At 39.0% G+C, this 14555-nt stretch overlaps 1 long non-coding RNA gene across 1 annotated transcript in view; it reads right to left on the reverse strand.

Annotated features, from left to right (window-relative positions):
* Positions 1 to 14555, reverse strand: part of LOC132848572 (uncharacterized) — a 34058-nt gene that overhangs the window by 13435 nt on the left and 6068 nt on the right. The window contains exon 2 of the long non-coding RNA XR_009648749.1: positions 2682 to 2785. This is a non-coding gene — a long non-coding RNA (uncharacterized LOC132848572). The remainder of the gene's footprint in view (positions 1 to 2681; positions 2786 to 14555) is intronic.

Genomic DNA, 14555 nt, shown 5'->3' on the forward strand with positions numbered 1-14555 from the left:
TTATTGTGTGTAACAGTGTTTGGGGATGGGATGGCAAGATAATTTGCATGTCAGAACACTGCACTTAATAAGGACCGTAAATGAGGTTACAGGATATTGGACAAGTCTGCAAATCTGGTTTCCTAGCAATCTCACATGAAAAAGCATGCACGACTTAAAATAGCAGATGGAGAGCCAATCATAATACTTTATTTTCAGAATGTAATTTTCTCAAGCCTCGCCAGTAATTAACCTCGCTACAAAAAGGTATTGGAAGCACGGCAGCTATAACGTGCTAAAAGACTGGATGCTGCGTATGATTGGCTGAGACGAGGATGGATCGGAGGAAAAAGAGAGTGGATTCAACTTTATCTGTGAGCGAAAGCAAGCCTTTACTTTCCTAATTCTCTATTACTGCCATTTCTATTTAAAACCATTGGCTTTTTTTAACTTCTGCAGAATTGTTTTTTTTTCACAGATAATTTTGCACCGACTCATCAGAAGCCTTCCCTTAGCCAACAAGATCAGTTACAATGATGGCTGTCCAACACCTTGGCTGATAATTGACTGTGAGTGGTGTAACTAGTTTTTCAAATGTGTTAAATAGAGACAAAAAGATCTAAGCAGCATGAAAGAAATCCTGAATCTCACATCTCACCTCATGGACTGAGGTCCACCAGAGCGCTCATTTAGTGCCTGCACAAATATTCTATTCTAATTTCCGTCTTCTCTTTGTGTTACTTTATGAAACAAAAAGCAGTGCGACAAAGAACTGTAATACATTAGCATTAGACGATCAGCTAAAATATTTGACTGTTTGCCTTGATTTTTTTTAGCTGCATTTTAAATTTCTATAGTCTATAGTTATAAAAACAACTAAAACAACAAACAAACAAACAAACAAATAAATAAATAATCAATCTCTGAAGAGGAAGCATTTCTGTTTCAGACGTTTTACTCAAACTCTACAAAATGAATCAATAGACATTAATAATGCATCACATTAGTTATCAGTACGAAAGGAATCAGAGCGAACGAGCGTACAGGATGTTTTAGGAAAGACTTTGACTAGACACAGCAATAGATGCAGCATATTAGCTGTATGGCAGGTTAATGGCTCATTAAGGAACATTGTCATGCTAATAACAACACCCTGCCAAGAAGAGTCCTCTTAAATTAGACACCAAAAAAAGGATTGTGCTCTTTTCATGCAGTCCTTTAAATAAGAAGTTCCACATTTGAAGCGCAGCGTTGCAGGATTCACTGTGAGTCTTTTCATCTTTGTGATAAGTGGGAATTGAGAAGTTCAGATGTAGTGCATGTGGACGCTCAGATGAAGAGCCTGATATGTGAGTCGAGACAGGAGGAGGAGGAGGAGGGGGAGGGGGAGGAGGAGTGGGGGGTTTGGGGGGAGTACACTGAGGTTGATCTTAAGTAATGCAGGCAAAATGTCAGGATGGAAGAACTGAGAGCGGCTAGCCTTCGGCCCAGCTGGCACGCTCATCCAGTGCTTATTATATACAGAAAGTTATTTATAAAGGCTAACATGTGTCACTACCTCTTGATGTGCTACCACACTCTTTGCTTTAACCCACTGCTTCTTACATCTCTGACTTGTTTACTTGCCAGTCTAAATTGAGGGCAATCTGAGGGCAAGTGTGAAGGTACAGGGTGAATGGCAGGTTCCACATGCTGCTAAGCACACTCATCTGCCCTTACAGACACAAGTGTACACACAACACATACAAGGAAAAAAAAAAACTATTGCTGGACGATCTTCTCTTTATCAGTCTCTCTCTCTCAGACACACATACAGACATAATGGCTGGTCAGAATATTGAATGGAGGAGCTAAAAATATTCTACATGAGTAAATATTCTATGAGTAAATCAGAGTTACTATTATGAAAGCATTATGCTTGAGTTTTATAGCGCAGAGTCTACTCACAGACATAAAGCTATTATGTAGGCACATTCACTGAAAGACATAAAGGCAACCACAGTTGTGATTGCTATTTAACCCAGCTAACACATTTATCAGTCAACCCTGACACGCACACACACACAACCATTTAGTAGACTATTTGTACTTCTAGATGTCTTATCCGAACACACTCCTAATGCCCTGTTCTTATTTTCTTTTTCCAGCCCCTCCACATTTTCAAGCCTTGTGACACTCATTATGTTTTCTTATTGCTATCTGATCTGATTGATATGACTGCACAACACATCTTCTCGATGGTGCATGGTTATACTTTCTATTCACTTCAACTGGTGGTTACATTGGTTCATGAATATAGCAAAAAGAAATAGAAAAGCGTGAAGAGTTGTTAATACCTAGCACTGTTCCCTTCTCATTACTGGCATCCTTACAACTATACCATGTGCCAACTATACCATATGGTTCCAACAGGTGAGGATAAGCATGACAGAGAATTGTGATTGAGGTATTAAATCGATCAAACTAAGATATAAACCCTTACTGAGAAGCTTCAGGAACACGTTAATGACAACTTTCCTTAAAAAAAACAAAAAACAAAACAAAAAAAAAAACAGTTGCTGGTTGTCATTGGTCACAAAGAAAAAAAATGTTAATTTAAGCTATGTGTTATTGTCTTGGTACCATTTCCTCCCCATCTCAATCTTTGGTGGTATGTATGTCTCTTAGGGAGACTCTAAGAAAGAAAGTAGTATTTTCCTTACCAGCATTTCCACCATGAGCGACATTACGTTTCACAATTGGCTGATCGGGGATGTCATATACAACCACTGCTCTCTTTCCCCCAAACACAAGTACACTGCTTAATCTGCAAATGGAAAACACATAAGTCAGTATATGTTAGTGCGTTCACTATACTCCTCATTCATTTTTCCAACATTTTGCCAAGACATATCTTATATGTAACATTTTACGCAATGTTAGAGCCCAAAGGCCTGGTATAATTGTATCCGTTTATAGACTGTACACTAGGCCAAGGTCACCAATACAGGCACTCAATGCTATAACATATTTTTAATGGGGTTCAAAGCTGGCAGGCTACATTTATATAGGATGAGACATGGCCAAAGAATTAGATGCCAGCTGGCTGCTATATGAAGCCAAGTCACTGGCATACTAGCAAAGGATTCTCGCCGTTCTTCATGCTTGTACACACATATACAGTCACATGCATCGATATGTATACAGTACGTGGGTGTAAGCAGTGTAGAGCTGTAACTGTATACGAATAGATTTTCCGTATTTAAATGATATAAAACATTTTTTTTTAATTGTTGCTTATTCCCGTGTGAATTTGTCAACATTAACATGTGTGAACAGTGAGACAGCTCAGAGAGGATTAAAGCAGATTTTCACCTTTTTCTGTCTCATCATTATCCACTGCTTTAGAAATGTCCTCTATAGCGATTCTGCTGATCTACTGTTTTCTTTTTCTATCTAAATGACTTCATGTAGAAGATCCCCGTGATGCTATTTTAGTGTCTTAGCTATGTACCTGTTCATTGTTGCAATGGTTTTCATTTTGGCTTTTAAATATAGACATGGTAACCCTCGCAGAAGCATAATAATCCCTGCAAATAAAAACATAATCTGTTGTTTTTCTTAATTTTTTATAAGGCTTTGCATTATTTAAACAACCATCAATGTTCTGCAATGTAAGCTTCTGTGTAGAAGACGTTTCATACATCTATTGCAAGCTAATTGCCGCATACTTACAGAGAGTAATAAAAATGCTATTAAGTAAAATACCTGTCATTAACCTAACTGGGTTAATATAGGAATCAGCAGGGTTTAATAAACAAAAGCTGTGGTTTCTGCTTCATGCAGGGCTAATTTCAAAATGTGCCATCATTAGTTACGTTAAAAGAAGGGATCAGTTTATATAGACAGAAAATGTAAAGAATACTTTAAATTTGCTTGAATATGTTTCAGTGAGTCTAAGCAATGTGTACAAGAAATGTCCGATCTTTTCTCTGTGAATGATTGAGCTGGTTTGTGTATTTTGAGCATGTTTAAATACACACGGTTTATCATTTAGGTAAACAAAGAATCTACGAGGTATGAATTTTATGACCATTGGCTGTAACTCCCAAGGCAGTGAAATTGTAGTTGGCTTTTGTACTATTGTTCTATGGTCCATAAGTGCAGGCTATAACTCTGCTCAGGCTGCTTTAAGAGGGCCGGAGACGCACATAAATCAGCAGCAAATCTCCACAAACCAATCAACCTGTTCATTTGTAAAAATCTGTGTTTATAGAAAGGCCTGTGTTTATTGTCTATTCAAATGCCTATGCATGTTAACCAAGAGTAAAACCATAAAAAACACAAGGTTAAACATTAACAGCCTCTCAGACATGCTCAAGTTGTGTTCTTTGTGGCTGTAGGCTTATATAGACCGAGTTGAAATGATGATCTCATGTCAGGCATGTTAGGAAAGGAAATATTTAGACTCCAAGACTCTTAGTGTCACATGAGACCCAGTGATGAGCAGCCTGGCATTTCAGATACTGTACAAGATAATAATGTCTGGCCATTTATAGATAACCAGGATTCAGGGGAAAAAGACCCTCATGGATGGTATTTGTTTTTCCATGCTGTTAAGGAACGATGCCAACTTTTTCCGTATGCACAAAAGAAAGACTATAACGGGCTTTCCAGGGAGTGTGTACTCTCCCTTTAATCCTCACCTTTAAATTCAGGTGACCTGAACCAATAATAGACTGTCATTTATTTAGCATTCTTAGCATTTCAACCAATTTATGTGCATAAAACAATTTCTATTCCTGATAGTATTAAAACTTCTGACATAATTAGTCCATCATCATATATGTCATTATGAAGTGTGAACAAATAAAAAAATATGTTATAATTCGAGTCTTAATTAAGTGAGAGATTAAGTTAAGCTAAAGAGTCTTTTTAGTCAATTCTGTCAGTCAATAATTGTTACACACGTCAGTGTTGCCGCCACTCTCCCATTCTCTGTTTCTCCGCCTCTGTTTGTTTTGGTTTATGGGCGGAGGACAAGTGACAGGAGCATGAAATTGATGTGATGAAAACAACTGGGCTATCTCTATGAGCCATTGGCTGCTCTATTAAAATTCCCCGCCCTGTATCACAGCATGTCCCCGTGCCTCTTTTGCGATAGAGGGGCATGTGGCAAATTACTCAGCTACTATCACAGGTTATCAGCCCACAGCATAGATGACCCCCTTTCTGAAATATCTCCTCTCTGTCTCCTCAAACTGCTCAGATTTTCAGTTACCTTCTTGTGTGTCTTGAGATGAACTGACAGTATAGTATTGTTTGAGCAGAGATCAGGCAGAATACTACGCTGTAATTTTTGAAAATTGCATTTTGTCACCAGATAAAACATCAGCTGTTAAGCATACTGAGGTATCAATTTAATGTGGTCAGATAATCAACAATATGCAGTCACTTGAGTTTCTTGAACCAATAGAGCTCAGAGTGAGATAAGCTTCTCTGACATCAGCTGCGATAACACAAAGCAGGAGATGATAGTGATGTTTAAGAGCAAGTATAAATGTATTGTCTAACCTATTCTGCTGTTGAATGTCGGAACTGGAAAAGTGTTCATAAACACTGCTGTTGCTGCAAAATATCAGCTTTGACAACTTTCCAAGCCAGGAGATGGTTGAGGTTACAGGTAATTAGCAGGGATAATTGGTCTGAGGTGCTCTGTCTTTGCAGTTTCCATAGGCAAGTAATTAATTATAACATCAGTGAAGTAGGCATGCTAACAAAGAATTGAACAGGTATAGCTTGCAAGTTAGCCACCATTCCGATTTATTTATTCCAATTTCCAAATTCCAATTTATACCGCTTTAACAATCTTAAATACTTTGCATAAGCACAAGAAACGACCTATTTACAGTAGCACTGGATGTCTTGGTCGTTACTGAGTTGGCTAGGATGGAAATGCTAGCTAGCTAACTTTGTTTAAACAACAAATGAACTTACAGCATTTGGGCAACACCTTGACTTTCAGTGCAATTACATTCTTTATATCTCAAATGTCTCAAAAGTTCTAAGCATCAGGAAACTTTTATTTCTTTCTACAAAAGGGTAGAAGCGTGCAGTTTCTATCATCCACTAACCAAACACCAAGCCATGAGAATCTTCAATCTGAACCTGTTAGTTAGCTAAACAGTATGCTCATTTTATTGATAATCTTTAAAAGTGGAAAATATTTCAGCTAACGTCAATCCGATTCCTAAACCCAATCCTTGATATATTCCTCACATTATAACTAGCATAAGATCTTCTATTACAGTGTGCATCTCTGTTTGTTTCAAGACTCAGAAAGGTCTCTTAGGACAACACATGCACACCACACACTGTACTCAAGTATTAAATATAAAAGAAACCCAGCACAACCCTTTGGCCTAGCATCGTCATCATTTCCCAGCAGTGCCGTGTTTACATATTCTGGAATCCTAATAGGCTTATTGTTATATGCATATTCACAAACTCACCCCTGCCCTCAAATCTAAGCCATCTGAGACCCTAGCTAATGAAATATTGTAGTTTGACTTAACTAGAAATATGGGAAAATGAGTAAGCCAGGAATTAAGAACGCCCAATGAGTTACTGCAAGCTACAGCATCATTTAGTATGTAAATGAGTGCATAAGTAAGTGACCAGGAGCATAAGTGAATTAGAATGGAAATAGATGAAGAGGTAAATGAATAAGAACGTTATGTAAGTGAGTTTGTATGTAAATCGGTGCATAAGAGAGTGAGGGAGAAGTCAATAAGTGGCTTAGTATGTAAATAAATGAATAAATCCATGACTTAAAACAACTGTGTATGATTTTTGAGAGTGAAAGTAAAATGAGTGGTTATGTAACTCTGTACATAATTCCTGAGGCAGCAAGTAGAATAGTTAGTTATGTCAACTTGTATTCCTTTGGTTCCAGGTACTGTATGGCCTGTTAGAACTCTCACTCTCACTCACTCACTCACTCACTCACTCACTCACTCACTCATTTTCTACCGCTTATCCGAACTACCTCAGGTCACGGGGAGCCTGTGCCTATCTCGGGCGTCATCAGGCATCAAGGCAGGATACACCCTGGACGAAGTGCCAACCCATCTCAGGGCACACACACACACACACACACACACACACACACACACACACACTCTCATTCACTCACACAATCACACACTACGGACAATTTTCCAGAGACGCCAATCAACCTACCATGCATGTCTTTGGACCGGGGGAGGAAACCGGAGTACCCGGAGGAAACCCCTGAGGCACGGGGAGAACATGCAAACTCCACACACACAAGGCGGAGGCGGGAATCGAACCCCCAACCCTGGAGGTGTGAGGCGAACGTGCTAACTACTAAGCCACCGTGCCCCCCGCCTGTTAGAACGATTGTTTAAACTATTAGTAGCTCTGAATGTCTACTCTTGGCTTGAGCCCTGGGCTTTAATTGTGACAACTGCATTTGTAACATTTGATGTTACACACGATAAACCAACATGTAGACCAGAGAGCTGTCTGGGAATTTACAGAGAAATCTATCTGGAAGGCACTTACAGCAAGATAAAAACCAAAAACACATTGGCAATACAACAAAGAGCTTCATAAGGAGAAAAAGTGGAAGGTTTAAAACTGGCCAAGTCGATCACCAGACCTTAACCCAATTGAGCAGCATTTGAAATTCTGAAGAAGAGATCGAATACCAAACCACTCAAAACAACCAACAAGCTGAAGTAAAAGTCTAGAGAAACATTACAAAAGAATAATGTAACAGTTTTGTGACATCAGTGGGTAAGTGGGTTGCCATTAAGTTTCCAGCTTGCTATTGTATGAAAGGGACATTCAACCAAATATTACGTGTTATTTACTTTCATTATTTTAAGTCTGTCTGCTCTTGTACATTTGGTTGATTTGGGTGATATGCCACCAAAGGTGTCATGTTCTAAGTAGTTTAACACATCTAGATGTATATATCAGGAAATGAAAGCTGAAATTCTGATTAGTCGTCTCATACTCGTCTTTTAATAAAAGGAATAGCAGTCATTATTTATTTAAAAAAATGTTCCAAAGTATTTCAGCCACAGGCAAAGCAGTATCTCTGTTTGCAGTTCAGCTCACGTTTTTATTTTTGCTTTGAGCAAGCACTCTCTGTGTCTCCGTTTCTCTGTCTTACGTGGATCATCTTCCCTCATGTCTAGATAATGTGGCAATTACTCCTTAATTACATGTGTCATTTGGATGAGAGGGGCTGACTGCAGTCTGATAAATCCTGTTCACCGCAATGGCAAGTCTCCTGGTGGGGAACTGCTAGCATCCTGAGACTGTGACAGAGTAATAGACCTGAATTTGGAGAAAAGAGTGTGATAGTAACGACGGCTTATGAAATATATGCCATATGCTTGTAAGGACTAGTTGGTTTGTCTTTTTTATTTGATTTTATTTGTCATTTGATCATTTGTCCATTCGTGCGTCTTTGGTTACAGCTTGGTCATGGGGGTAGCTGATACGATATCCTCATATCCTCACCACTAGGTGTGAAGCAGGGACACACCTTGAATGGGTTTTCAGGCCACCATACACACTTTGATTCACACCTAGGGGCAATTCATCATAGCCAATCCACCTACATGTTTTTGTTTCATTTAAGAAAACCAGAGATATAAGAGGAAAGCCATATGAATGCTGGGAGAATATACAGCAAACACATACAGGTACAGTAACCTGGGTTTTGGTGTCATCACAGCTTCTCTTGACCCCGAACCATCAACAACCCATTTTATCCTCAGTTTGGTTACCTGGCAATTCCTCCCCACCAGTCAAATCCCCCATATCACAACAACCAACCAGGAATGGTGAAGGCTAACAAATGCTTTCACTGAGACATGTGAAGCCAATCAGTGGCTGCTCTTGCAGTATAAAAGGGCATCTTAACACATTAATCGGAAAGCACTATCTGCCCTCTTCCAAATACAGGAGCTCACATAATTGGCTACTGTCACTTTGACTGATAGGATAAAGAGAGTGTGCCATGCCTCCCATCCAGAGAGTAAGGCCATGTTGTGCTTCCTTGTCACCTGACCACAGATGGTTGTTGCATCATCAGTATTCAGTTTGTGGTTTCCCCATAGTGTGAACGCTCTCTGTTGTGCTGTAGTGTTTGAACACACAGAGTGAATATCCTGCATAGTGTCACAAGATGACATTTTAAGATTTCTGTTGTTACACCTACATGGAACAGCCGTGTGCTTTGTTCTCTTCACTGACCAGAAATATAATAATACAACTAATATAATGATCTTTTATACAACCTTAAGATTACTGGAATTTGCTGTATTGCATTGATACAGTCAGTGATCACTTAATTCTTAGATGAAAATAATCTGATAACCTTGTCATGTGCTGCAATATTTACATTGGTTTCAGTCGATGTTCCTTCCTCTGTGTGTGTTCATCAAAGGTTTGGGTAAAAATTAAAAAGAGCTTTATTTTTCCTATTCCTTTTCCCAGTATGTTTGGGTGGGTGGAGGAGAAAGTCCTTCTGTAAGGGGAAAAAAGATGATGATACACTGATTTTTATGATGCCGTAAGGATTTTCAGCCTCACAATTCCACCCTGTATGCAGGCTAGTCAGAAATGCATCTCACATGTATTTTTCTCTCAGCTCCTCGCATTTTCTGAAAATAATTAGTCTGGTCATGGGCAGTGCACACCTTTTCAATAATGTTTCGTGAATGTTCCACACACTGTGCCCCTCCTTCTCTTCCCTCCTTACCTCATGATGTGATTTTAACATAGAATTAAACCTAGCTTGCCATTCAGATAGTGACCTAATTCTTCTCCGGCATGCACACACCGCTAAAGGGGTAAAAAAGGCAAGCTCAGCTTCACACACAAAGTGACTTCTAATCATACCAGTTCTTCAAAAGAGCTGTTGTTAATGTTCTTTTCACTTTTTTCAGGTTAGCGTAGCTAATACATTGAGTTGCTTTGATCTTATCACTCAGCCTTATCACTTGAAGAGAATCATTTAGCTCACTATCATAGACTAGTGTCAAAAAATGTCAAACTCTGCCATTCCATTTTGATGTAAATCTGTTTTTTTTGTGCCAGCATGTTTAATGAATGTATGGTGATAGGGGAGCTTTTTGGACACACTGCTGTATCCTGTATAAGACCCTACTCTATTAAGTGACCGTGATATTTTCATCTGCAATAAGAGGTGCTTCAGCATTGCAAGCCTTCACTGTGAAATAAACCAGGGCTTCCCCACCAAGCCCATACTTCTCTCTTGAATGGTCTCCTGTTGGTGACATGTGGCTGTTTCACACCATTGTTATTTCCAATTTCATAGTTGAGCCCTGGCTAGCATGCCTCAGCTATGGCATTCACTGCAGCAATACACGCCGGACTCTCCAAGGCAGCAATCAGCCACACTCCTAACCCTCTTGTGAAATGGCCGACTTTGTCAATAGACAGCCTATTGTTCTGCTAGAGTGGGGCTGAATACCTTCCTTTCATTCTTTTCTGGAGATGACTTCCTTTCAGAAGTGTGGGCTTTCATTTGCTGTAATTATCCTTAGCGTTATTTGTAGACTTAAGATTGTATCCTGTGTACTGAGGTGGAAATGCATTTTATGTGAGGTATATGTGGGGTCCCTCTCATTATATTTTAAAAGTACCTTTCATCTATTTTTCCTTTTGGTTTTTGGTTGCAAGGCATATTTAATGATCACAGATCTTTCCAAACAGCCAAAGCTTCTTGATGTTGGATTTTGATTCACACATATTGCATACAGCAGTCAGGTTGGCTTAATAAAGATGGGGATTTTAATTAAACACCGAATGATTTGGGTTAAATTTTCATATGCATGCATGTTTATATACCATTTTATGCCTGTCCTTTTTTTATCAAGAGCAGACTGGCAGTAAAACCATACTGAAGGACATATGTCCTGTACAATATGTCAGCTATATGTTTCACTTGGATTGCCATGCCACAGTTCCAGCATGATCCTCACACCATGCCAGTACTCACTATGATAGAATCTGTCTTTGACACTCTGTAATATGTACTTCTTGCCAAATGTATAAAATGCATCCACTTGTTTTCTCTTGTCAGATGTCCACATTGAACATTTTGCACACAGCCTTTGCCTGTTTCTTAGTGCTATGGTTTTCCCACCACAAATGATGAAATACAGCCTAGAAAAGAAAAGAGTCAGCTTAAGCAAACATGAGCACAGATGCTTTCAAACTGCAAGGTAAGCTCCTTGGGCTTTGCCCCAAATCTGCTTCCAAGCCCACATTAATAAATGTTTTAGTGGAGAGGCATGTCCAAGTCTTCAGTGGTCATGGCTTATCAAAGCATTTCTTCGGGCAAGTAACCTCAAATATAGACTTAATTTACACACTAGTCAATGTTAAATGCATGTTCATGCCCTCATCAACATAACACAAAGAGTAATTGCAGAATTGTAGGATCTGGGCTTTCATTTTGTGCTAGAAAGTCAGGCACAAGACTAAAGACTCTTAAGTCAGAGTTTTTCAATTGTAATAAAAATAGACATGTATATTCATTCTCTATTGCGGTCTTAATTTTCTGACAGTAGTTCCGGTTATGAGGCTTACGCTAATGAGCTCATTGAAACAACTTGCACAGATATTTAAATGACAGATGCTCCATTTATTCTGAATAAAAAACATGTAATTGTTGACGTTTTCAGAATGGAGATTTATTTTTGGAAAGAGCCAATACTTGAGGTTTTTGGTTTATAGTTTGAGGTAAAGCTGTATTGAGGTATACGAGTTTGAGGTATGGCTGTATATTTTATCGCTTTGATATTGGTTAGGCATGGAGGGTTTTGTTTTTTCTTTTTTAGTAGGGACAAAAATGTCTGGTGACGAAACAACTGTTTACGGTTATTATAATGTAAGTGATAAGAATAACTGACTTGTTTTGTGAAAGTTCCACAACATTAAATAGTAGGTTAGTACTATTTAATAGTAAAAAGTAACTATAAATAGATAACATATACTACAATTTGTTCATTAATGAGCTGTGATATTATAGGAACACAATCCCCTCCTAGCAATATCACAACACCCAGTCGTTGATTATTTTCATACAACAGCACACTCCTTATTTTAAACCACATACATATACAGTCACATCTGCATTTTATCTGGTTCCTTGTGCACTGGTATGGCGAGTGTGTTATGTTGATTTTGTTTGGTGATTTCAAATAATTCCTTTGGCATTTATATTCAAATCTCATTGTTAACATGTACGATATTTCTTCTTACATCCATCCATATACAGTAACATTGTGCTTTGCTTGACTGGAGACCGGCTTTCTGTAAAACATACTATCAGCTTTCCTTAAAGACTTCATCGTGTCAGCGTAACACAGTGAACCAAATTAAAAGGCATTTGAAAGAAAATTACAACAGAGACAAGTCTATTTTTAGCCTACATTTTCTTAATTGGCATGGTGAGTACAATCAGATAAGGTTGTGTGTGCGTGTGTGTGTGTGTGTGAGAGAGAGAGAGAGAGAGAGAGAGAGAGAGAGAGAGAGAGAGAGAAAGTGCCACATGCCTCTACTATGCAATATGCAGCCATCCATTTGCATTCCTTATGCTATCTCCTAAAATCGCTGCATTGTTGGGTTGCAGATTAATTTCTTTTACATTGATATTTTATATAATATCTGTAAGTGGTAAGTGTAGTTGTCAGAGCTGCCTGTGTTTGTCGGAAAAGACACATAATTCGGCCATAACATTTATTTGTTTTTTGCTCTCTATGAAATTGGCTTAATGTGTATATGTGTGGTTAATCATCGGAGCATTAGAGTTACAGAGTTAAAAGAATCATTTAGCAACGATTTAAAATTTTCCACTGGCTGTAACAGGAGTTGATCAGCCAAGACATTGAATTTGGTGTCTATCTTGTAGCTATGAAGCTGCCAAATATTGGAAGCATATGGTTACCAATTATAATAATGCAAAATGCATGTCAGGATAATCACACACTTTCTGCAGCTCTGCAAAGTAATTTGTAATACACCTGCATTTTTAATTTCTGACACTGTATGCTATACTGATGTCCATAAAGAAACATATCATTGACATGTTATCAGCACTGCACAGATGAAGAGCCATTTTGAATCTGCAGCACCTTTTTTTGATGTATAACAAAATAATAAATACAATTGTATAAAAGTATACACATATTGTATTACTTATCTTGAAATGGTTGCCATGTGCTGATTTCTCTTCAGCTGTACATAGTCGATAAGTTTGATATGCATAGCAGACATCTTGCATATGTGTAGTTATAGGTGTCGGACTGTTTACATTGATGTTGCCCCACATAGATGCGCAGCATGAAGAAGTATTGCTCCTTGTTGGCCATGTTAGGCTTATAGCTTCAGTGGATCAAGTCAAGACTATTTAGACATGAGTTATAGTTTGGCTACAAATGAGATAAGCAGGAAGTGTATGATTGTGTTTGTTGTCACATGGCAGGCAAATTCATGTAGTAATGTACACACATACTATAGCCAAATGTTTGTGGACACCAGGCCATTACATCCATATGTGAGCCTTCTGTAAACCATTACGTCAAAGTCAGAAGCACACAATTGTCTGGAAGGTGTTGTAGTGTGAAGGTTTGGAACCCAAACCTGTTCCAGCATGACAATGCCCCTGTGCATGAAATAAACTCAATAGAGACATAGTTTGCCAAGGCTGGTCTCTGCTGCAGAGAGCCCTGACCTCAACCCCACTGAGTATATTTGGGATGTACTGGAATCACTAATGGCTCAGCAGGCACATTCTCAGGGCCATGCTCCAAAATGTACAAGAAAGCCTTTCCAGAAGAGTGGAGGCTTTTATAGGAGCCTGGGCGTGATGTGTTCAATGTGGAAATATGTTTGTGATGTTCAGCTACATACGTTTAGACATAAACTGCATCTATATATTGTATTTCCTGTTATAATAGACAGCTTTATTTGTCTTATATGCAGCCAGCGACTGCTTTTAGGGACAGAGCACTGAGCTTCAGAGGCAGCTGTTAGTCTGTGTGCTGTGTCTCCTGCTTTGTTTGGACTGTCTACAGACCTTTTGTTTTTGTTTTCCGCGGCACTGTTTCATATACACGAAATGTTGACACTGTACACCGTTGTCACCTGCTGCTGCTGCTGCTGCTGCTGCTGGACGTTGAGGAAAGGAAAAACCCTGTGTGTCATGAGCAGAAGCATGTGATGATTTTCCATTGTGGGGTTGGAGTGAGATCTCTGTTAGAGCACTAACAAGCTACAGCACGGCTCCTTCGCTCCACAAACCTTACAAGCCAACTTCCAGATAACTCTCCAGCACCACATCAACATCTGGCCAGCTGTGCACAGAGCTGACACATAGTGACACATCTAGGAGGAGCACCACACCAACATCTGGTCAGCTGTGCACAGAGCTGACACATTAGAGCTTCTGACACCGAACAGAAGACACCGATGGAACCGGACGGTCTTAAAATCTGCTTCATAAACATTTCAACCCAAAATATCCG

Source organism: Tachysurus vachellii, chromosome 7 (genome assembly GCF_030014155.1).
Source record: "Tachysurus vachellii isolate PV-2020 chromosome 7, HZAU_Pvac_v1, whole genome shotgun sequence".
NCBI lineage: Eukaryota > Metazoa > Chordata > Actinopteri > Siluriformes > Bagridae > Tachysurus > Tachysurus vachellii.